This window comes from Hemicordylus capensis, chromosome 1 (assembly GCF_027244095.1).
Source record: "Hemicordylus capensis ecotype Gifberg chromosome 1, rHemCap1.1.pri, whole genome shotgun sequence".
Taxonomy (NCBI): domain Eukaryota; kingdom Metazoa; phylum Chordata; class Lepidosauria; order Squamata; family Cordylidae; genus Hemicordylus; species Hemicordylus capensis.
This window is the reverse complement of record NC_069657.1, coordinates 47726605-47749181: the sequence shown is the minus strand read 5'-3', so window position 1 is coordinate 47749181 and position 22577 is coordinate 47726605. Positions and strand designations below refer to the sequence as shown.

At 46.2% G+C, this 22577-nt stretch overlaps 1 long non-coding RNA gene across 2 annotated transcripts; it reads right to left on the bottom strand.

The window, feature by feature from the left end:
- Positions 1-10162: 10162 nt before the first annotated feature.
- Positions 10163-22237, bottom strand: LOC128340475 (uncharacterized). Of its 2 annotated transcripts, XR_008313738.1 has the most exons (4): positions 21444-22237; positions 20907-20967; positions 14428-14555; positions 10163-10814 (listed from the first exon to the last, which is right to left on the bottom strand). It is a non-coding gene; the product is annotated as an uncharacterized LOC128340475 (long non-coding RNA). The 2 variants fall into 2 exon arrangements; XR_008313737.1 differs by lacking the exons at positions 20907-20967; positions 21444-22237 and having other exon boundaries at positions 14428-17314.
- Positions 22238-22577: the final 340 nt, after the last annotated feature.

Here is a 22577-nt window from a genome sequence, read left to right as displayed (position 1 = left end):
TGACTCAACAGCACACTTTACCTTGACTGCACGGCACCCCCCTCAAACCAGTGACCAATGGGCAATTTCATTTTGAAATATAATGGGGGGAGGTCTCTTTGTGTGACATGATGCTGTTTTACATGGTACATGCTTCCACTACTTTTAGGAAAACTAGAATGTACTATAGCCACCTAATAGCGCAGCAGGGAAATGACCTGACTAGCAAGCCAGAGGTTGCCAGTTCGAATCCCTGCTGCAGCAATATAGGAAGCAGCAGCGATATAGGAAGATGCTGAAAGGCATCATCTCCTACTGCATGGAAGATGGTAATAGTATGCCTCTCCTGTATTCTACCAAATACAACCACAGGGCTCTGTGGGCACCAGGAGTCAACACCGACTCGGCAGCACACTTTACTTTAGAATGTACTGTATAAGGAGTCTGATCCATGTACCTGCAGTGGAAAAAGCGCTCCTGCAGTGGAAAAAACACTCCGGGCATTTCTGTAGGTGAACCTTTCATTTATGAAAATTATCTCCATATAGGACAACTATAATTTGTTTGTTTGTCAAATTTGTACACCACCCCAAAGTTTTGTCTCTGGGTGGTTAACAATAACATAAAACACATTAAAACATACACAAAAATCTTAAAACAATTTAGACAATCTAAAAATCAAAACAGATTAGAACTTTAAAAATTAAAAAGCTGAAAAGGCTTGGGTGAAGAGATGGGTTTTCAAGTGCTTTTTAAAAAATTGTATCAAACGTATCAAGTAGCCCTCAGGGTGCTTTTATTTGCCCATTGCATCCTGAGTTAAATTGGCCAAAGCTGCCATATGACATGAGAACACTTGGAGAGGTCAATCACAGGCAGTTCCCTAGGCATGCACACTCATGTACTACATCCATTAGGCATTACTGATAAATTGCTGCCCCAGGCTGACATTGAGGCTAAATTGCTTATGAGTAGTCCCAATGAAATTAATGGGACAAGTTAGTCGTGAGTGACGAACTTGTCCAATTAATTTAAATGGGACTGCTAATGAGTTTAGTCTGGATGTCAGCTCCTATCTTTGGACATGCAACACACTAAGGGACTACATCATGCAGTACATGTGTAAATGTGCTCCAAAAAGTGTAATGTATAAATGCAAGAAAAACAAGTTTATGGGAGTCTTGCATAAAGATTAAAATGTACCCTCTTTCTCATCATGCAGAAAGGCCCTAAAATAATGCACTCGGGGAATGTACATGTATTACTTTTGTCAGCCCATTTTAGTCTGATTTGTGCTGCAACTATTTCATGTGAAAGTTTCTCCCATCTTTTAACATTTATGATTCTGAATTCCACGGTGATACCAATAACAAGGAGGTGGAAATTAGGAGAAGGAAGAATCATATATTTTATAGCATTTACAGAAAAGGAAACTGAACATGGAGTGTTATACCATGTATATATCTCAAAGCACACTGCAGTGCTCCTACTTAAATTCCTAATTTTATTTTATTTTAAAATTTCATAAAATGATATTATAGTATGGCATAGGCAGAGAATGATAGATCCAGAGCTGCACATGCCCGCAGGCCCTTCAACAGCAGCAAAGTAATTTGTTAAGATATGCCCAGTTGACTTCAGCGAGCAAACCAAGCTCCAAGCTGCAGAGGAAAACAACTTATCATGAGCAAACTAAAGCAAGCAAACTTGGCCAGTTGATTAGGGAACAGGACATAGTTTCCCACACTGAATTTGGTGATGAGCATGTGAGCAAAACCCATTAGCCAAGCATCTGAGGCAAAAGTGTGTGCGTTTCCTCAGCATCATTTCATGTTGCCCATTTTATTACCATTCCACAACCCTTCCCTGACCTCAGCCAGCAATTTCCTGAAACATCAGTTCAGCATATCCTGTTTCAAGTAGTACATTGTCCAAATAATTGTTGGTATGACAAAAAGCATACCAAGACACAGAGTGAGTAAAAACTGAAGCGAGATACAGTCATAATAATGGGGGGGGGAGTTCAATGGCTACTGGAACAGCATGCTAAACGATTTCTTAGATTTCTTGTTACATTAAAATTTAAAAGCCTGGATTGGAGTCCTAGTCCAAATACTCTTTAGAATTATATAAGCAAAGCCAAATGTGCTCTTTCTGGTGTGGTACAGTCCTCTTCCAAACCTATACCACCTCCAACATGTGGAAAGGATCATTTGTCTGATCTACCCAGGCAATTTTAGTCTACTTTTCAGTAGGCTTATGAGGTGTGTATGTGTATGTGTATGTGTGACCCTATCAACTTCGCAATGCTTGGACCAATATGAAGCAAATCGAGTACAGTTATAGGGACACATAGGGATACCTCAACAGCATAGTTTGTGATGATGTCATCTTTCCTAATTCAAGATGGTGGATGTGTAAATGTTTGAAGCACAAGTGGCCTAACTTGTGAACTGCCTAACCGATTTGAACCAAATTTGCTACAGCAGTAGGGACACATAGAGATGCCTCAATGGCTTAGTTTGTGATGATGTCATGCACCCCAATTCAAGATGGCGGATGTGTGAATATTTGAGGTGCAAGTGAGCTAACTTGTGAACCACATAGCCGATTTGAACCAAATTTGGCACAGTTGTAGTGAGTCTTGGAGGGAACACTGCAGAAGAGGGAGCAGGCCTTTGTCTAGCCCCTGTGGGCCCCTGGGGAACAGACATCAGCTGGACTCCTTAGGTCTTGGGCTGGTCTTGTGGTAGCAAGCATGACTTGTCCCCTTAGCTAAGCAGGGTCCGCCCTGGTTGCATATGAATCGGAGACTAGAAGTGTGAGCACTGCAAGATATTCTCCTTAGGAGATGGAGCCACTCTGGGAAGTGCATCTAGGTTCCAAGTTCCCTCCCTGGCTTCTGCAAGATAGGGTGAGAGATTCCTGCCTGCAACCTTGGAGAAGCCGCTGCCAGTCTGTGAAGACAATACTGAGCTAGATAGACCAATGCTCTGACTCAGTATATGGCAGCTTCCTATGTTCCTATGACACACAGGGACACCTCAGTGGTGTCGTTTGTAATGATGTAATCCACACCAATTCAAAATGGCAGACACAAATGTTTGAGGCGCTAGTGGGCTAACTTGTGAACTGCCTAACCAATTTGAACTAAATTTTCTACAGCTGTAGAGAAACATAGGGACACCTCAAAGGCATCGTTTGTGATGATGTCATCCACCCCAATTCAAGATGATGGACACATAAACATTTGAGGTGCAAGTGTGTTAACTTGTGGACCATCTAAACAACTTCAACCAAATTTGGTACAGTTGTAATGAGTGACACATAGGGACACCTCAACAGCATGGTTTGTGATGATGTCATCCACGGTAATTCAATCTGGCGGACATGTGAACATTTGAGGTGCAATTAGGCTAACTTGTGAACCGCTTAACTGATTTGAACCAATTTTGCTACAGGTATAGGGACACATAAGGACACCTCAAGGGCGTAGTTTGTAATAACATCCACCCTGGTTCAAGATGGTGGACATTTATTTACGTGGGAACCTAACGGGACTAAATTTGGTACAATTGTAGGGACATATAGGGACACCTCAAACACATAGTTTGTGATGATGTCATCTACTCCAATTCAAGATGGTAGATGCATGAACATTTGACGCACAAGTAGGCTAACTTGTGAACTGCTAACCAATTTGGACCAAATTTAGTCCAGTTGTAGGGATAGTGAAAGGAAAGTAGGCAGATTAGTTCTTACTAGCACAACTTTTTTTCTCATAGGGCCCTGACTCTTAAAGAATTGTAATTGCCTTTCATGGTGCTCATGACTTACCACCTAGTGAGTGGCCTTGGGAATGTTATCCCTTAAATCCCCTTACTGCAATGGAATTTGAACTCATAAGTTCAAGGTGAGCACTCTCTGGGACCACATTTTAAAACAGTGCTGGATCCCAGGTCTCTTAAAAAGGGTGGACAGGGAGCCTGGTTAACCATAGCTGGCAAACTGTTTTCTCGCTATAAGCTGAATGTAGATGGTATTTCCTTACTACTCTGACCTGCATGTGTGTTTTACATGACTATAGAAGGAGCAGTCAGTCAGCTCTCAGGAATCTTAGCAACAACAGCAAGGCTTGCAGCAGCTGAAGCAGTGATGACTCAGCAGCCTGATTTTCTCTGGCCGCTTGCTGATCCCTGGGAAGAACTCCAGCCCCAGTCCTGACTCCCTTGTTTGGGTCAGTGATTTCTTGCTGGCACCAGCAGATTAATTCCTGGATCCCTCTGGCCTTGGTATTAGAGAGCAGCCAAAAGGAACTGACAGCTGCAGCCAAAGTGGGGGCTTCCCCTCCCTCCTTATTTTCTTAGAAACAAACCAAAAGAATGAAAAACAAAACTTTTAAAAGCCTAAACTATGTTAGTAAATGATTATAGAGCAGTAACATAGTTCAGCATCAGCAGGTGTGTAGTGGAGGGGGTATGTTTCTACTGGCCATTTGAGAAGAAAACTACTCACTGGGCTTTGGGGTGGGCTGGGGACACGCCATTACATCATCGGGGTTTGTTTGTTTGGCTTAAAATAAAATATAAAATGGTGACCTTTGGTTTCATGCATTCATGTTTCAGCTGGTTTATGTTATAACTAGTGCAAAGGACTGGGCTGCTTGCAAATCAGTGTTTTCCTTGAGCATTATTCACATGTTGCACCTTATTATTCAGTTATGAGTGTTGATGCAGACTAGAATAAGCAATAGACACTTTCACATGTGATCACTCTCACAAGTGGTGAGTGACACTTAGCTCTGCATAGAAATTGAACAGATCCATGGCTGCCCCTTGTATTACATGGCCTTTTGCCCCACAGTTAACAAACTTTTCCCTCTGTACGTGTGTGTGTGTGTGTGTGTACACACCTGTCAAATGAGGATAACATTTCATGCGTCTGATGAAGTAGACCAGTGAACTTCACTATTTTTCAAGTGGAGTACACTTAGGCAAAAATCCCACAATGTGACAAACATTTCTTACTGTGCTGACCTCTGCACAGTATTGTGCTTTTCTCCGTACTGAAAGGGTCATTTCTTTAAGAGAGATGGAGCCCTCTCTTAGAGCTTTATGGGGAAAGTGCTGGGAAGGGCTACACTTCCCAGCACTCCATGTACACCTTCCAAGATGGTGCAGGGGCTCCGGAGGGCTCCATTTCCCTTAAAGGGGTCCCCCAGCACTGGACAAAGTGCAGCACTGCACAGTGAGGATGATCATATCTGCAGTGAGAATGGTAGTCTCCACATGGGCGCTTTCCAGATTACATGCTCTTCAGAAGTAAAATGCTTCAGCTTGGCAGGATCGTTCTGAAAACATAAAGAGCTTGTGCAACCCTCCTACAATGGGAAAATACAGCTAGTTTTTTTGCGACTCACATGCAATGTTGTAGGACTAAAATGCAAAAATAAAATCTGAAAGAAAGCATCAGAAATGTGAATGGCACCTCGCTGACAGCACAGAGAATGTGATGTCAAAACACAGGCAGTATGGAAGCACACTTAATGGACACGTAGTGACACTGTTGTAGCATGTAATCTGGAAAGCGCCATGGTGCCAGGGGACCATGTAGAGGATTCAGCTTTAGTCAAAGCTTTACATAGGCCCAATAAATAATTTGTCAGGGAGCTGAATTTAGGGTTCATCGGAGCTGCCACTGGCCCCCAGCCCTTGCACCAAAGTAGATGGTAATCCACAAAAGCTCATGACACAATAGTAGTGTTAGGTGCCACAATATTCTTTGTAGTTTGCGCTGCAAGCACAGTTTTTTAATGCATCACTTTCAAGTATTGTTATGTATCACACATTATGCATCTAATGAAATGGACTTCTTCTGCTAATAAAAACCTATGTCAAAATAAACAAGTTTGTCTCCAGTGTGTCATGGTTCTTGTTCTTACCTACATTGTGTTTATCATTTATATAACTTATACACAAGTCCTTCATGTTCCCATTTTACAGACAGGATATTAAGGGCCAAATGATGCATAGCTCCATGACCCTTCTCCTTGACAGGTTCCCTGCCCAAAGAAAAATATTTGCGAGAAACTGGAATCTTGAGTAGAAGACCAGTGAGGAGACTACTAAACCCTTTACCTGACAGTCTTGTCTGCTCAACATCTCGCTGACCTTTCTCGCCTGTACTGATTTGTCACTTAAGCTAGGAAAGCAGCTCAAACCATTTCGAGTGGACAAACAACTGCCCAGAAGGATTAAATAGTATACCCTCTCTCTTTCCCTCCATGGGTCAGTCACTTAGGATTCCAGCCTCTCACATGGGGCTTTTTCTTGGAGAGAGAGAAATTGTGAAAAAGAATCTTGAAACTATATGTAGTGAGCAGTATGACCCTGAGACTCTGAGGCCCAAAACATTCCAGACCACAATAATAGCAATAGCAATAGCACTTACATTTATATACCGCTCTATAGCTGGAAGCTCTCTAAGCGGTTTACAATGATTTAGCATATTGCCCCCCAACATTCTGGGTACTCATTTTACCAACCTCGGAAGGATGGAAGGCTGAGTCAACCTTGAGCCCCTTGGTCAGGATCGAACTTGCAACCTTCTGGTTACAGGGCGGCAGTTTTTTTACCACTGCGCCACCAGGGGCTCTTTACACTTACACTTACACTTAGACTTACACTTTTGATTTTGTACTTATAGAGTAGAATCCACAATTCACTTACCAGCATACAATGAAAGAGCAGGGGAAAGCCTGTCTTTTAACTGTCCTAATAGTGTGCACAACAGGGTGGTTAGAAGATGCTAAGATGGAGTCTCTAATTCAAATTAAATTATGTCCTTGAATATACTAGGATTTTAGAAGAGGGCTGAGGATTTTAGATGAGGGCTGAGTGGCTGACTATAGCTACTCAGAGAGCCAGTGTGGGGTTGTAGTTAAGTGTGTCAAGATCAGGGAGAACCAGATTCAAATCCCTACTCGGCCTTGATGTTCAGTGGGTGGTCTTGGGCAAATCCGTGTCCAACCTACCCTACCTCACAGGATTGTTGTGAAGCTAAAATGGGGGGGGGGAGAGAAGCTTTTATGCTGTTCTGAGCTTAAGGGAAGAGCTAAACAAAAATGAAACAGAACATGAAAGTGTCTCGGGACCAGACGAACTGGCACTCAGTGATCCCACGTCTAAATATTTATTATCAAGTGTTTTATACTGCCTTTCAATAGTATGTCTAGGGTGGCTTACAAAACATAGTAGGGCTCTTCTCATGACCCTCAACGGAATCAGAGAAGCACCCAGCCAGAGTAGGAGAGCTGTGCACACTCCTGATTGGAGGTCATGTGCTTTCAAAGGTCAAGGTAGGAGGAGGGGAGAGTAATTGTGTGGGAGCTGGGAGCTGGGTTGGATAGCCTTTCGTCTGCCCTTGATGCTGGGAACAGAATGTGGGCTGGCTGCACCCGTCCTACCCAGCTCCCACACAATCACTCTCCCTTCCTCCTACCTTGAACTTTGCAAACACACAACCACCATTTGGGAGCATGCGCAGCGTTGGGCACTCCGACTCAGGCTGGTTAGGGTCGTGAGAACAGCGATAACACATGATACAAGCAAATAAAATCACGCCATTTCAAATGTTAAAAACAGCAATCTGTTTAGAATTGGGATTCTCTTTGAAGTGCTGAGTTTCCCCTCAGTTAATTTAAAGGATCCTTCCTAGTTAGTCTGTTGCCCCTGAAATAAAAGGAGGTATCATCTGCCCCTGCTACCCTAAACTAGGAAGACTGGTGATGCTGTGGGGCTCTGAAACTGAAATGGCAGGGTGTTTTTACTGATGCTCAGGGGAAAGGGGGGCCTGCCCACAAAGCCTGTTTGTGCTATGTCTGGCTCTGTGTAAGGCCACCCTTTCCCATAATTCTCCACCAAATAAAAACATATATGTGCATAATCTGCCTTCTCAGCAGCAATGGTGGCCCCACCTCACATTCTCAAATCTCTTTCCTCAGAGCAGGAAATGAGTAAAACATAAATGGCTTGGAAAGAGCCAGGAGGGGCCTTTCTGTCCCCCAGCTCCCTGGCAATAGTCGTGTATAGTTACAGTTTAATCTTGGAAATGTCAGACAGCTGTTCCCGGTTGCTAGGAGACCGGTGCACATTATGCAGATGTCGGGGACCTCAAATGTCTGCCGGAAATTGCAGCTTGCGTTGTGTGAGGAGAGACGCACATTTCCCTGTCTGGGGAGCCTAGCAGGAACCCATATTCTACTCCTCACCCCCACACATATCCCTCCCAACCCTGAAATGTTTTCGGGTGTAGGCAGCTACCCACCCATTCTGGAAAAGAAAACTGTACATGGCTAACCCAGAATGAAGGAGCCTCTTAGGAGTCCTAGCTTAGCGTAAGAAAGAAATGCAAATTGGGTGGTGTACAGAAACGCTCTGCACTCACTGGAGCCAGTTGCTAATAAAGGGCTGTGGCCATCTTTGTAAATGGATTTTTGTACTTCCTAATTACACTGGTGAGCATGTGTACCCAGTTTAAAAATTGTTTGCTTGTCTTTACTGTCCAGCCTTATCCACCTTGGTTTTATGTAATGGCCCTATGCCTGCCCTGTACGATTTATAGCTTGAAGATTATATTCCCCACTTGACCAGAACCCGCTGCTTGCTGCCGCCACCCCTCTTCCTTCCTATTTTGTTTCATTTTCCCCTCCCAGGGTGCACTCTGCTGGACTGATGGACAGAAGCTGGAGGCAGCAAGCAAAGAAGAGGTGTGTTGCTCCCACCTTGTCCTGCTCACACCTGTCCATCATCTGCTTAAGGCAGACAATGGATGGATGTGAGCAAGAGGAAGGAACAAGCAAGGTGAGGGCCAGGGGCGTAGCTAGGAGAGAGAGGGGGCCGTGTTCATATCTCTCTCTGGCAGCCCCTCAGAGTGAGGGAGATAATGAAGAAAATAGGGAGAGGTGGAGCGAGGGGGAGCCCTCAGGAGCTAGGGGCTGGGTTCTTTGAACCCTCTCACTCAGTTATAGCTACACCCCTGGTGAGGGCAAACAAGGTGAGAAGTACACACACACCCACACACACACACCCTCCCTGGGCATAGCTGATGGCAAGAGGCAAGTCCAACCTCCCCTTCCCTGCAGGGCTCAGAGCTCTGGCAGCATATGGACAATGATGATGCAACTAAGCCTGCCACAGTGGGGGGCAGGGGCACATTCTTGGCCCCTGCGCCCCCTGTCGTGGTTGGTTCTGGCCTACTGGGGTATTTGAGTTGTGCACCTCTGCCCTGAGCTAAGCAATAGTACATGAAACCCTGGTGGGAACTATTTTGATCCTGCATTAACAACATTGACCAGAGTGGTGGGACACATTCCAAACTCAATGTCATTCTTAGAGCGACTTGCAAACATGTCCTGTGTGCCAAGCTTGAATGGAATTTTAGTTCTCAGTATGGAACAGGCAGCATCTTGTCACTGACTTAATGCCCAGTCATATGGGGCTGTAAGGCTCTGCCCTAGGGATGCTGCAGTCTCAGAAGCAAGCCCCGATGCTGTTCAGAAGCAGTGGTTTTGCAAGCAGCATTACCAGTTTTCTCCATTCACACAACTATTGGAATAAATGCAGTAATGCTGCTTGCAAAACCATTGCTTCTGAACAGTGTTGGGGCTTGATTTCAAGTCCTCATCAGCCCCAGGGTTGAACCTTGTGGTTCCAGGACTATGCATCATGTAAGCCAGTGTTTATAGGGGAGCAAGCTGAGTATGAACAACTGCACATTTACAGAAGATTCAAGTGGTGATGACTGAAAATCGAGCCTTTACAGTGCCTGCCTCGCACATACTGTATCTGTGGAACTACCTCCTAAAGCGGTGAGGAAATTGCTAGGAAAGTGTGTGCAGGAGAAGAGTCTCAGGATGTACACTGGGAAAGCACTCAAATACTACTTTGACTGGATGGCATGGAAGAACATGATACAGTACCATATGATATGATTCTAAGATCATTCGCACTAAAGAACCCCAGATGCTTCCCAGCTAATTATAGGCTAACCAGAGAGGAGGGTTTGCTGACCCATTCCTGTCCGATGGGTACAGTGTAATATGACCCCAAACAAAATGCTATGACTAAAACAGCCATCAGGGCAGCAAGATGTGCAGAGAAATGGGGATGCTTCATATAATACATAGGATTGGTCATACTCTATTATTACTTCATAATATTATTACTGTACAACAAATAAAATATATTAAGGTTACAAATATATTCGTTGCAAATAATATTATTATTACTTTACAACAGGTTACCTACAATTTTTCTTGTTTTTTATTTCTTGTTCTTCACCAATATTTTCATACAGTCAGATTTTGAATTCCTGATCTTCTGCATAGAAGTCATTTCCTCTTCTTTGTTTCACCCATGTCATGGAAAATCAGAACTTTTCCTACTGGTCTAATTTTTAAGATCTCCACTCTTTTTCCTGTTTTTTCTTTTTCTTTTTCCAGACATTAAGGCTAATGTTCTATCTTGCCCAATATCCTGATGTTGACTTTAGCTACACCAGGAGCAGTCCTCCCATGAGTTGAGGTTAGGCAGTTACTTCAAGTAGCAGATTATTGAAGCATTGGTAATGGGGTGGTAAGATCCTCCCACTGCCTCACCTGCCTTGTTCAGCTGCTCCCTGCCTTCATTTGAGCAGCACAGCCACTTGACAAACAGTTGCCTTGAGATGGTTCTTTTCTCCTCTCTTAATTTCTTCACAGTGGCACCCACCACCACCTGCCTCAGCATGCACTCTTCCCTCTCCTTTCCCTGCCTCTTCCCTTGTGCACCACTGGGCTGGTTATGAAAAGGGGAAGCAAACAGAAGAGGACATGAGAAAAGGGCAGTAGAATACTGAAGCATCCCTCATGTCCTCTTCAGGAACATAGGAAGCTGCCTTCTACCAAGTCAGGCCATTGATGTCTGCCATGGGATGTGGTGATAGCCACCAGCTTGGATGGCTTTAAAAGAGATTTAGACACATTCATGGAGGACAGGTCTATCAATGGCTACTAGTCTGGTGGCTGTGGGCCACCTCCAATGCCTCTCAATACCAGTTGCAGGGGAGCAACAGCAGGAGAGGGCATGCCCTCACCTCTTGCCTGTTGGCTCCCCAAAGGTATCTGGTGGGTCATTGTGTGAAACAGAATGCTGGACTATAGACCCTGGGCCTGATCCAGCAGGGCTGTTCTTATGTTCTTATCCATCTAGCTCAGTTTTGTCTGCACAGACTGGCAGCAGCTTCTCCAAGGTTGCAGGCAGGCATCTCTCTCAGCCCTATCTGGAGATGCCAGAGAGGGAACTTGGAACCTTCCACATGCAAGCATGCAGGTGCTCTTCCCAGAGCGGCCCTAACCAGTGTTTAACAGGAATTCCCAGATGTTGTGGACTACAACTCCCATAATCCCCAGCCAAAGGCCATTGCAGCTGAGGATGCTGGGAGTTGCAGTGAACAAGATCTGGGATTCCTTGTTACAGGGAACACTGGCCCCAACTCCTAAGAGGAATATTTTACAGTGCTCACACATGTAGTCTCCCATTCAAATGCAAACTAGAGCAGACCCTGCTTAGGAAAGGGGACAATTCATGCTTGCTACCACAAGACCAGTTCACCTCCCTTTCTCCTTCCTCCCCATTTTCAAAGTACAAGGGAGGAGGCGAAGGAGGGTGCATGTGCTGTACCACAGTGGCTATCACTACTGCAAAGGAGGAGGTAACAGAGGTGAGTGGGTGTGCATGCATGTGAGGGGAGAGCATTTAGCAGGGCAAGACTGCACACAAGGGGCAGCATTTGGCACCCTGCCTCGGGTACACTGAGGTCTTGAGTCACCATTGGCTGTGTTGGGTAAAAAAAAAACACATACATAGTGGAGTGCCACTGTGTACCATTGGTGCACTCCACGTGAGGGAGGAGGCACCTAATGAGCTAATGGGTTAAACCTCAGGACCAGAGAAAGGTAAAGTGTGCCTTCGAGTCGGTGTCGACTCCAGGCACCCACAGAGCCCTGTGGTTTCCCGTGGTAGAATACCGGGGGGTGGGGTGGGTGGGATGGGGTTACCACTGCCATCTCCCACGCAGTATGAGATGATGCCTTTCAACATCTTTCTATATCGCTGCTGCCCGAAATAGGTGTTTCCCATAGTCTGGGAAACATACCAGTGGGGATGGCTTGCTAGTCAAGTCACAACGCGTTAAATGAAGCGTGCCCCAATCTCCCTCCCTGTGCTCTTTTTAGAGCAGCCTGCCTGTCTCTGCAGGCAGGAGAGCCCAGATTCGAGGTTAGGCTCCAGACCACAGAAGTGGCCACCAGGAGTAGCTCTAATTGAGCGGATGAGTTCGAAGAGCCCCGGGCCCTCCAGCTCCTGAGGGCCCCCCAGCTCCATCCCTCCCTATTTTCTTCATTGTCTCCCTCACTCTGGGGGTCGCCAGAGAGAGGGATGAACACGGGCCCCCTCTCCCCTAAATACGCCCCTGCCCGGGTCCTCCAGCTCCTGAGGGCCCCCCAGCTCCACCCCTCCCTATTTCCTTCATTATCTCCCTCACTCCCAGAGGCAGCCGGGGAAAGGGGCGAACACGGCCCCCCTCTCCCCTCGCTACACCCCTGGCTGGCCACGGGATCATGAGGAGCTAAGATAGCGCCGACATTTCTCCCGCGCCCTTGCAGCCCTCCCCCCACCCCACAGTGAGCTATGAAAACTCATCTTTCACATCTGCTGAGCACTTTGCCGATATCATGCCAAGGTAATAGTAACCAGGGGAGTGGAAGGAGACTGCTGGGGAGAATAAATGAGGCCAGGTAAACAGCACTGCCGCAGCGACAGCGGCAGCGAGAGGTTGCCATGGTGACCAGAGTGAGGGAGCAGATTGATCGATAGGCCTGCGTCGCCTCATCTGGCTGCCGTCCACGTGCTGCTGCTGCTGCTGCTGCTGCTACACAGCGCGGGCGGGGGGGGGGGGGGCGACGACAGGGAGAGAGATTCAAAAAGCCACAAGCGGGGCGGAGGTGGCCTGAGATTCGATATGCTGCAGTAGCAGCAGCAGCATCTCAATCAATACCTCGTTGGAGAACAAGTAATTGGCTCCCTCCCGTGCTGCCCAAAGCTGAGAGAGAGAGAGGTGTGTCCCTAAGCCTAACCCACACATCCCCTGCTCGGAGGCTGGCTGCTCCAATTTATCAATGGGTTTGCTCATCTGCTGGACTTGTTTGCGGGCTCGGGCATTTGTCTCCCCCACCCAGCCCTTTTCAGCCCGCCTGGACGCTGCAGGGACCGGTTATAAGGCCCCCCTGGACTGGACTGATCACTCTTTAGGTTCTTATCTTCTTTGGGCGCTGACCCCACCCCCAAGAAGCTGATGTAAAGATGGGACCGTGGGGAGGGGGCTTCCTGCTTCCCCCAAGGTGAGCAGCTCCTCTCAAGGCCCTTCACCCTGTGGAATTCAGGCAAGAAGGGGGCACACAGAAGCCACCATGCAGTGGAAGCAAAATAGATTCCCCCACCCCCCACCCTTTTTTATTTTTGCATCGTAAAACATAGGATGGGTGGCTTGTGCTAAATTGGTATGGCGGACTTTGTTGTGTCTTCTTAGGATGAAGCTGCCAAGCTACCCATGATGGGAGATTGGCACCTTCTCTTGGCCTCCCCACCAGCCTCTAGGGACACTCATTTATAGACAAGGGTGCGGTGCCTGCCTAGCAAAGAAGCAGCGTGCAAGTCTCTCAGCTGACTTGCACCACTGCTGCCATTAATCCTGGGGGTGTTTGGGAGTGGGCCTTTTAATGGTCAAGGGCCCCAAGCAGTTCCTGACCTGGTCAACCCCTGACACCAGAAAATGAAGACCTACCTTGAGCCCCTTCAAAGAAGGATGAGATATCATATCAACGTAATGAACACATAACATTGCACAGCACTTTGTGGAACAGCACCTCATTTGCACTGTGCCAAAACTGTCCCCAGGTCAGCCATTTGGGCTACCAGGAAGCATTTGTGGTCTGTGTCGCTCAGTGTGCTGAATTCACATGTCCAATAACCAAAAAATTATCTATCAACAAGCAGCCTGAGATTCCCTGGGGCAGATCAATCCTGCAAGCAGAGTGAAATCTGGGAAGTTGACGTATTAGAGCATTTAGATGAGTTCAATAGAAGGTCTCAGTTTATCTGTTTTGTACATCTAATTTGTTGTGACCCAATGCTTATTCTGTGCCAAGCCTGTTACCGGGTATGCAGCCATGTTGTTACAAGAATCCTCTTTCCTGTTTTTAAAGTATACAATAGGTACATCTATGAATATGAAACTGCCTTTCACTGGATCAGGCCATTGGTCCATCTAGGTCTGTACTGGCTACAGTGCTGCCAGGATTTCAGGTTCTCCAGGATTTCAGAGAAGCGTCTTTCCCAATCCCAGCCCTACCTGGAGGTATCAGGATGGAATCTTGGATCTTCTGCATGCAAAGCAGGTGCTCTGTACCACTGAGCTATAGGCACATCTCGCTCTCTTTGAGATCTTGGGCAATCCACTTGACCTAGGAATGCCCTCAGCTTGCAGGACAACACCATAGTAAGAGAAGAATAATTCAAATTGTAGTCTATGATGCAGCAAAGAAGCATTACGTACTGTATGATTAATGGATGCTATTAATTCAGGAGAGACACAGTCTACACTGTGCAGTAAAAACTCAGGAGAAATATCAGGCAGCAGTCACTGTCTAGTGAATAAATGAGCTTCGATACAGGTGAATTTTTATACTGTAGCCAATTGACTTTCCGAGGATGAAGGAAGGTTACGCAAGACACAGCTGGCCAGCTACAAAGTAAGTGAGCTGGGTTTACAATAACTTTTCTTCAGAATAAATTGCTTTTGCAGGCAGTATGGTAATTAATAACATGCCAGACAGCAGACCCAAGCATTTAAAAGGAAAGAATTGCCCAAACTGCCACAACATAACATCAGCCATCATGTGCATATGCAAAATTGTAGACCTCCAGGACTGGAATAAATCTGAATGCATCATATCAAAGCCTGTATACAGAGCCAGCATCCATACCAGAACCAAAGCTCCTGATAAGGTGGAAATGGCAAGGAGTATTTTTTTTAATTTTTTAAAATTTATTTTACATTTTATATCCCGCTCTTCCTCCAAGGAGCCAAGAGCGGTGTACTACATACTTAAGTTTCTCCTCACAACAACCCTGTGAAGTAGGTTAGGCTGAGAGAAGTGACTGGCCCACAGTCACCCAGCTAGTATCATGGCTGAATGGGGATTTGAACTCGGGTCTCCCCAGTCCTAGTCCAGCACACTAACCACTACACCATGCTGGCTCTCTTATAAGCAGATATTTCCCCATGTGCTTGTGGCTCCCCTTCCTTTCTGAGCAGCCTAGCAGGGAAGGAGAGAGAAAAGGAACATTGCCTTATTATGTCATGCTGCAGCTACATGGCTTCTTCCCTCACGGGAGCACTTTCCAGATTACCCACTAGAACTGTGTTAAAATGCTTCAGCTTGGCAGGATCAAATTGAAAAAGGCTCCCCAGAATCTACAATGGAAAATACAGCTACTATTTTTGCAACGGACATACATTACAGCACTAAATCACAGTGATAAAATCCAAAACAAGGTATCCGAAATGTGTACTGCACCCTGCTGACAGTGTAGGGACTGCAGTGTCACAACACAGAAAGTACGGAAGCAGATACGTTGTAGGGGTTAATCTGGAGAGTGCTCTGCAGAGTCCAAAGCAAAGGGGGAGACGGAAGGTGGTAAAGGCCTGCGGAAGCCAGATTCTCTGCCAGCAGTGGGGCCAAGGTGAGGGTAGGATGGGGGTCATAAACAACTTTGCATGCCAATTTAACACATACGTTCTGAGACCATCCCATAGTGCAAGGCTTCTGGAGGGAGGTTATTATGCAAATTAACTTAGTGATGAATTCATCTCTTGCACTGAAGGATCTGCATGTAGTGTTGGGGTTTATCCCATCCGACTGGGGACTAAAATCCAGTTCTAAACAATGGCTATGGCGGAGCTTGCTGGTAGCCAAGAGGTGAATATTGAGGCAATGGAAATCTCCCAATCCCCCTAGGAGTGAGGATTCGGTGCAGGGCCTGCTTGAGCTAGTGGCACATGAAAAATGGGTCCTCTTAAAAGTAAATAAATCGGATAAATGGTCAGAAATCTGGGACAACTTCCTTGAACTATTCTTAGACTAGAAACCTCTCTGATCTACCCAACTTACTAGTACAATGATGAGTATCCCTTCTCCTCTTCTCTCCCTCCCCTTCTGCTTTCTTTATCCCTCTTTCTCTTTCCATCTCTCCTTTCTTTTCTCTTCTCATCACCCCTCAATCAGTGCTAAAAGGGGAAGGGAAGGTTGGGTTCGGGGCGGGGTGGAGGTGGGGAATTGGGAAAGATGTTGTAAAATACAAAATGTTAAAAAAAAAAACACCATTAAATTTTTAAAGAAAACGACTTCTATAAAGCTTTGCTCTCAAAAGTCCTGAGTGTTCCTAACAGATTATCACAGAGTATAGCCCACGATAATTTCGTAAGACCTTTTCAGACATTCACTGAACATGTGGGGAGATCAGAATTGTGCCCGTTGACACCACTCCCATCCTTCACACATTCCAGCAAGCTTATGTATATAGCCTATGCATATGCAGGTTGTACACGCATATGCTCTCTCCACATAACCAGGAACCTTGCAAATGTTCCCCATTGCACATACTGGCCAACAACCAGACAGACTAACACTGTGCCAGTGCATCAGGGTTTTCCATTGCACAAGGTGAGGTGTGGTTTTCAGCTATTTCTCCCTTCCGCAAACACTTGTGGGATCCTCCAACCTTCAGCAACACATTTTATAGCAGGCAGTTGCAGAGTGAAGTGTGGAATGAATGAAATCACAGGTCACCCCTTGCACAACAGGAAACCCAGGTGTGTCCTTGCAGCATTAGTCTGGATGTTGGCCATGTGCAGTGGTACATGAGTGAGTGCTGTACAGACATTCTTTTCAGAGGAAATTGTCTCCATAAAGCTGTGCTGGAACTGCACACCACTCAGGGGTATGGAGGACATGAAACAGTATTATCATGTACCGCAAACAGGAAACAGAAATTAAGAAAGCATCCAGTACCAGCTCAAGCACTGGTACAACCTGAGATGATACCATGATGCTGCCATCTAAACCCCCTGCTGCTGACTACACCCCCTACTGCAGACCACATCCCCGATCAGGGGACATGGCTGGCATCAGGGCATGCACTGCTCAATCTCCCAATTTGCAAGCAGTTCACTTGCCACCTGGAGGGTTTCTAGAACAAGAGAGAGGAAGAAAGCCACCCATCTGGCTAGCAAAGTGCTTACTAGCTGAGAGAGATGACAATGGGTGATGCGTGCTCTAATGCCAGCCGCACTCCCTGAAACCAGCACATTGGGATCAGGGCATGGCTGGCATCAGGGTATGCAACATCAGTTGGCATCTCCTACTTTGCAGGTGGTTCAGCTGAATGGTTTCCTTTCTCTCTCACTCAGAGCGCGAGAGAGTAAGAAAGCCATCCAACTAGCTAGTGGCGCGGGGTGGTGGTGGTGTAGGATGCTGGCACTCGGGGCGGATTAATCTTTTGCCACCTGTAGGCAAAAAAGATTTGCCATCCTGGCTTGAGGGCTTGTGGGGGTGTTGGGGGCATGTTAACTTTTTTCAACCGCTGCACAAGGGGATGGTAGCGGAAACGGGGGGTGGCTGACGGGGGGCAGGCACTCGCGGAGGGGAGGGGAGACTAAGATGGGGGAGGTGGTGGCAGTGGCAAGAGCTCATTCTCTGAGCCCTCCTGCCACCCAAATGACAGGTCAGGCTGTTTTCGGCCCATTTCAGGGCTCTCTGTACAAGCTTTTAAAAAAAGTTTTAAAAAGAAGATTTAACTTGCCCCCAACTGCCCCTGCCCCTCGAATTCACCACCTTTCATAATTCGCCGCCGTAGGCAAGTGACTATCAGTGACATATACATTAATCCGCCTCTGGCCGTAGGCAAGTCACTATATTGCCTATGCGTTAATCTGCCCCTGTCAGCACTCATTGCCTCATGGCACAGGCGCTGCCTGAGGCTGTCACCACCTAAAGCTGTCGCCACCTGAGGCCATCACCTCACCTTGTCTCATGGACAAGCTGACCCTGAAAGTACCCAAATGCAAATGTCCACAGTGCCTGCACAAGATGCTTTTTTGGTGAGGTGTATTCAGATGGCTGAAACAAATCAGCTGTGCCACCTGCCATAAAAGACCGCCAACAAAATAAAACTCACCAATCAGTTCTGAGTCCCATAATGCAGCAGTCGGTTTTGCCCCCAAATCTCAATCCCTCTTAACTAGAAGAGTCCCCGTGGGCTACAAAAGCTTAGAGCGAGCGCTCCCTTAACCTTGTTTTTACGATCGTCTATTAGCCGCAGCTGCAGGCAGCCATGGCTAGCAGACTTGGGGAGGGGAGGGGGTATCCCCACGATGTATCATGCACTGGTACAGTGTGTTATTGAAGCTTGGGGGGGGCAGGGCGACAGGCAATGCATCCTGGCACCCTGACCCTCGGAGCTGCCAACTGATCATCTGCAAGCAGGTAAGCTCTTTAGTGCTTCCTCCCCACAAACCCTGTAGCCCTTTCTCACTGCTCATGAGAAAGGGCTCAAGGCCTTCTCAGTGGTAGTACCTAGGCTTTGGAACTCTTTTCCCCCCAACAGGCTCCCTACCTCTCAGCCTTTCAAAGGACAGTAAAAATGGCTCTTTTTAGACATGCTTTTCATGTTGCCTGATCTCCCACTGGTGATGTTGATTCTTGTGGTCTTTTGATGCTCCTTTTAATTGGATTTGGCTTCATTGTTTTAAAATTGATTATTTTGGTACTGCTTTCTATTATATGGTCTCTGGTTCTGAGCCACTTTGGGGATCATGATGACAGGAAAACAGCATATGAATGCTGATAGAATGAAATAAAGAAATACATTGCTTTGGACTTCTGAGGAAAAGTGTTCTTTAACTCAAGTAGATATGAAAAGAAAAAGCAAGAGCTGTCTAGAGAGAAATCTGTAGGGTAGGCCCTACTGAGACAGTAAAGCTTAAAGCAGATCAACTTAAGGACAAGGATTGAATTCAATGCATATTGATTTCGTTAATAAAGCTCAGAAAAAGGTAATAACTTTCTCTTTTTTGCAGTTGTGTGACTTTAGAATTAAGAAATTAAGGAATCTCTTCAGATAGATAAGCCAGTCTCTTAGGACTTGTTTCTTTTCTCCCCACCCCCCACCCCTGCTCCTTATTAATAAGCTGGCAAGCACCAATTTGTTGGTTCTCTGCTCCTTGCTGGATATTTCTTCATGCCATGATGAAGGACCTTATTCGGCTTACTTATCATCAGCACAGAACAGGCTCACTCCACCTATTGCCAAAAAATGGTTCGTACTTACTAAGGTTGAGAGGTGAAGTGATCCAGATTTAATGGTGCAATGCCACAACAAAATCTCTTGTCCTTTGGGACAAAAGCAAGCACGTGGTGCCCATCTTCTTCATGGCACAGCGGAAGCAGCCTCAGGGGTAAAATAACCAGCTGCTGATGTCACGATTAGAAACACAGACAGTACTGATTTTAATACAACAGATGCACTTCCCACCTGGCACCCGACGAGATATTATACAACCCGCATTGTACTTACTGATGCAGCTTTAGCTGCTTCGACCCCCTAGGAAGCAAGATGTCTGTCCTGTATTTGCATCCCTCTCCTATCGAAACCATCTAAATTGCTTGACCTAGAGGGCTTTGCATCTCTTTGCTTGTCGCTTTTCATCTACCCCTTGAAGAACATATGAATGGCCCAGCTGGAGAAAAACAAAGGTTCATCTAGCCCTGTTTCCAGTTTGTTTCCAGTAGTGGCCAGCCAGATACTCCTGGGAAACCGGGTATGAAGATAACTACCCTTCCCTGTTGTGTATCCCCAGCATCTGGTTTTCAGGGACACTGGTTCTGAATGTGGAGGCTTCATCTTGCAGTCATGGTAAATGGGAATTGCTCTATCTTGCAGTCATTTGCTATGGGAACTGCTTTGTGAACTTTTTGTTGAAAAGCAGGATAGTGGCTGGCATAGTGCTCAGCCTTCCACCTCCCTAATGGTCTGCCCTGGGGCTGCTGAGGACTTCAAAGGCAGCCCCAATGCTGTTTTGAAGCAGCAACGGCAGATGTTGCATTTCCGGAAATTTCCTCATTTGTGACAACAGGGAAAGCTCCGGAAAAGTCGCTTCCAAAATCACTTAAAACGACTCTGCCTTTGAAGCCCCAGGGTGGATCATTATGGAGAAGGTAGGCTGCGCATCATGTCTACCAGTAACAGTAACAAACATCTATTGATAGGCTTATCCTTTACTAACTTTTCTTTTTTATGATTAAATGCTTTTTAAAAGTTATTTAAATTAGTAACCATCACCACATTTTATGACAGGGAATTCCATACAGTATGTTCATTATGCAATTTCTATCAGTATCGCTGCTCTTGCTGTTCAGCACTGATGTGTGGAGCAGATTTACTTGGAAGCAAGTCCCATTGAGTCTGACAAGACTCTTCATGTGCTAGGTGATATGAAACACATAGGGCTATTTCTGACATAGCATTTGGAGCCCAAAGAGAGACTTTTCTAAAACAACCAAAAGTACTTCCACATGGGAATGTTGCTTGGGAACTGCATCATTTCCTGACTCTTAGATTTCTGCCTGGCCCTATTCATGGATGCCTGAATATCTGCTTCCCATACCATTACCACATGGAGGTGCCTGTGTGATTCCTTATAGAAATCTCTCCTCCTAATTCAGTCCCTATTCAAAAAGATGACAGTCTCTTCTGAGGACAGCTTCTTACCATGTGTGAAAAGGGAAATCTATCTTGCAGGAAGCCAGGAAGATGCATGATGTGTAGCTTTCTTGTGTGCCCATAGGAGAGGTCCCCACGTTCCATTTTTGCATGTTACAGAAAAGGGAGAGAAGGGTAAGCACATTTGCACATTCATTTTTCACCAGTTCTTCAAGAATATGAAGCAGAGTTAGAATAGAGCACAAGGAAAGGTCAGTGGAGGGGCGGATGATATAGAGAGTGAGGTCAAGGAGAGTGAGGGCACTGCCAGACAGGAGATCCCATAGTGATTGTAGAACTAGGCAGAATAGGGAGTTACCTCTGAGAGAGAGTACCAGGTGCAAGGATTTTGCATTACAGTTATTGTTTTGTATCGGGCCATCTCATTGATCCTGCTAGACCAGGGGTGCATAAATCAAATACCCTGGTGGGCCAGAACCAACCGTGACTTGGTATGCAGGGGCCAAGGTTAGTTTTCAACACATTAATGATTACATTAAAATAAATTATTAAAAATATTAATGAAAGCAATTATTAGTTACTCACAGCACGAGGATGTAAGAGGAGGCTCCTGGCAACCTTTCCTCTTCCCTTTGCTTGCAGAGGTCAGTTTTGAAAGGGGGCTGACCCCCACCAGGTCCACAGGGCAAGATGGCATTTTGCACCTCACCTCAGGCACCACAATACTTTGGCCACCTCTGGGGCCAGCCAAAAGGTCCCCGCAGGCCGGATCTGACCCCTGAGCCTTATGGGGGTCAGATTGTTTTAATGAAAGGCGGTATACAAATTTAACAATAAATAAATAAAATAAATGTTGTGCAGGCCTATGCTAGACCTTGATCTGCTGTTCGCATCAGCACACTCCTCAAGTGGCTTTTGGGAGTCAGGCATGCCGGGAGTTGTTTGTTTTGCTATGTAGTCTTGACTATATCCAAGCAAAGACCTTTGAACCTTGCTGGGAAACTTCCCCCTCTTCACTTCTATAGAATGTCCCTGCTTCATTCCTCACTGTGCCCACAGGCCTTGAAGCACTGGGCCGCCTCCCTGCTCCCATATGGACAAATGGGTGGAATGGAGAAAGTCTCCAGCAAAGAAGCAGTCTCTGGAAAGAGAGTACAGTGTACAGCCAGCAGGATGAGCAGGGGACAGGAAAAGCAAATGCGTCGACTGGGGTCTGTGCAGAAGAATTGCGTCTAACAACACTAGAATATGGATGGGGTTTCAAGCAGTTCTGCCGTTTCCATAGAAACAGCATATGTGAGAGCTGTCTTTGAGAGACTTCAGAAGGTGAAGAGCAGGGAGAGGCACAGTCGCCTCATGGGGCTTTGCATGACAGATAACTGTCTACACAGGCCCCCCTGCACAGACTCCCCACCCCCACCCCTTAACTGAAGACAAGAGGCCCCTGCCTGGCCACAAGGACGTCCCAGGAAAAAAATATTTCTCTCACTCTGCCCCACATTTACATATCTTGGATCTCCCCTCTCATACAATAGAGAAGAAGACTGCCTTCCATGAGGGTGGGAGGGCCTTGGAAAAGCCCTGTCTTGGACATCTGATAGTTGGAAGCTTTACTTCCTTCACCTTTCTCTTCATGTCTTCTTCTCTCTTCTTTCCAGGCCCTAACGGAGTTCATTCAGATGAACTCCACACCTGTTAGAGGTTGTTGATTCTTACCCA